We start from the raw sequence: 2,465 nt of genomic DNA, 5'->3' as shown, positions 1-2,465 counted from the left end.
TTCTCTCTGTTCACATTAATCCAAAATGGAGACTCCGAGAAACAGCAGAAACGCCGGGGTTCTTCGTCTACTTTGAGAGTCAAGGGCATGAGTCGCTGTTCACAGGGATGCTGCAACTGACTGACTATGTGGGTTCCATTCTGGCTCCACCCCTTGCTCACTGTATGGATCGGAGTAATCCTTTCATAGCCCCACGCCTTTATTTTTCTCATCTGCAAAATGGGAGCAATAAAATCCACCTCATAGGACCTGCTGTGAAGATTAAATAATACATGCAGACTCCTTGAAAGAACCCTGGACATATTTTGCGCTCTTATTACTTTTCCATTCTTCGGTTTCATTTCTTAAATACCTACTATGTGCCAGGTCCCAAGCTAAGAGCTTTGCTTAGGTGGTCTTACTTAAAAGTTCAATATTTTGCTTATCCTGGATATTCCTGCATTAACTTTGATTTGTCAAAATATTACATTAAAATGTCGTTTATTTTGATTGCTGAGTTTTGGGGCACCCCTTACATTTTGCACCCAAGGCACGTGCCTCACCCGCCTCACCCTAGCCTCGGCCCTGCAGGTATACAGTGAGTGTGAGTCCTCGTGTTGGTGTCTCTCCCCCGCTGCTGTCTACTCTCCAGTCACAGTTTTATTAATCACACCGAGTTCTGGTATGAAAATAGACTCAACAGTGAAATTAGAAAACATTCATCCTTGGTTCCCTGCTCCCAATTTGTTGCTAGGAGCTGCAACAAAGGGTGGCTTTGAAGGGACAACCCCTGCTTACAGAGTCTCCTCTGTGCTGATAGATGTGGACCTCACGCAGAGAGACATTCCTGCGGTGGGGGTGGGGCACAGCCCCCCCTCCACGGGGGTGCACGTGCAGGAGGCTCAGTCATCTCTTTTCCCCCCCAACATCATGGTTAAATTAGAAACATCAGACTTCTTAGGAGGAGAAGAGATGGCCGTAGCCAACAGCGGGAGCTCCTTCATTCCTTCGTTCTTTGTTTGGTCCTCCACAGAAGGGAGGTTTTGAAAGAACAGAGACTGGGTCTGTTCTGTTCACCGTGGTAGCCCCAGCCCCGCTGTGACTATCTAGCCAGTGGCAGGGAGCAGAAGCTCAGATAGTTCCTGAGCCGTGGTTGAGTGACTCCGTTCATCAGCAGAAAGTAAAGAGTTAAACAAGGGCTAGATCACGCAAGGTCACTGAGTGGCGGGCTCAGGTGGTCCCTCAACATCCCACCACACACACCGCCTGCCATCTCGTCATAGGGCCTTGTGTGCAGAAGGGCATGGAATGGTGGGAGAGGGCTTGGGAACTGATTGGTAATTTGGAAATGTATAGTCCTTGGGAAAGCCTCCCTCTCTCTGAGGTTTAGTCCAGAACACTGCTTTGATTCCCCGGTTGGGAAGGTCATCAAGCAGCCATTAGACCTAGGATTCTGCCATGTCTGGGTTCGATCAATATCTAAATTCTTCTGGGGAAATAATCTGTCTTCATTTTGGAGACTCCACGATCTTGGGGCCAGAACCATAAGACGGAATGAGGAAGCTTAGTACGGCCCTTTGCGTCCACTTCCATCGCTTCTTGCTGTCTGTCACTCGTCAGACCTCAGCCACCAAAATGGTGAAGCAGATCGAGAGCAAGCTGGCTTTTGAGGAAGCCTTGAGCAGTGCAGGAAATAAGCCGTAGTCGTCGACTTCTCAGCCACGTGGTGTTGGCCTTGCAAAGTGATCAAGCCGTTCTTTCGTTCCCTGTCTGAAAAGTGTTCCGATGGGGTCCTTGAGGTAGATGTGGACAACTGTCAGGATGTCGCTTCAGAGTGTGAAGTCAAATGCATGCCGACCTTCCAGTTTTTTTAAAAATGGACACAAGGCGGGTGAATTTTCTGGAGCTAATAAGGAAAAACTTGAATCCACCATCAATGAACTAATCTAATTATGTTTTCTGAAAACATAACCAGCCATTGGCTCTTCAAAACTTGTAATTTTTTTTTATTTACAAAAAGAAAAAATCAAGTAGAAAACTATACTCAATTGCCATCCAGTTATAAATGAGAACAAAATATTAATGATACTGTTTAAAAAAAAAAAAAGATGGAATGGATTTCGGTGGCGGCAACCCTGAGTAGACATAATGGGTGATTTTGCCCACCTTTGAAAGGCATGAGTTTGAGCATATGTCTCAATGTAGGTAAATGCACCAAGCTCAGCGCTGGCCTCAAGATTGATGCGGCTGGCCTGGTCACACTCTCATGCATACAGTAGGTGCTCAGGAGATACTTGGGGAATGTATGCGTTGTGAGTTGAGTCATATCCCCACAAAAGATACGTTGAAGCCCAAACTCCCGATACCTGTAAATGTGACCTTATTTGGAAGTAGGGTCGTTTGGGATGTAATCAGATTAAGACGAGGTCATGAGCGTGGGCCCCAATCCTGTATGACTGGTGTCCTTATAAGAAGAGGAAAATTTG

The 2,465-nt window shown here is 46.4% G+C and overlaps 1 pseudogene; it reads left to right on the top strand.

Annotated features, from left to right (window-relative positions):
• The first annotated feature begins 1,614 nt into the window (after positions 1-1,614).
• LOC117019843 (thioredoxin-like) lies at positions 1,615-1,929 on the top strand (annotated as a pseudogene).
• Positions 1,930-2,465: the final 536 nt, after the last annotated feature.

This window comes from Rhinolophus ferrumequinum (assembly GCF_004115265.2).
Source record: "Rhinolophus ferrumequinum isolate MPI-CBG mRhiFer1 chromosome 15 unlocalized genomic scaffold, mRhiFer1_v1.p scaffold_54_arrow_ctg1_1, whole genome shotgun sequence".
NCBI classification, from domain to species: Eukaryota; Metazoa; Chordata; class Mammalia; order Chiroptera; family Rhinolophidae; genus Rhinolophus; species Rhinolophus ferrumequinum.
Note: the sequence above shows the minus strand (reverse complement) of the source record. Positions and strands in the feature narration are given on the sequence as shown.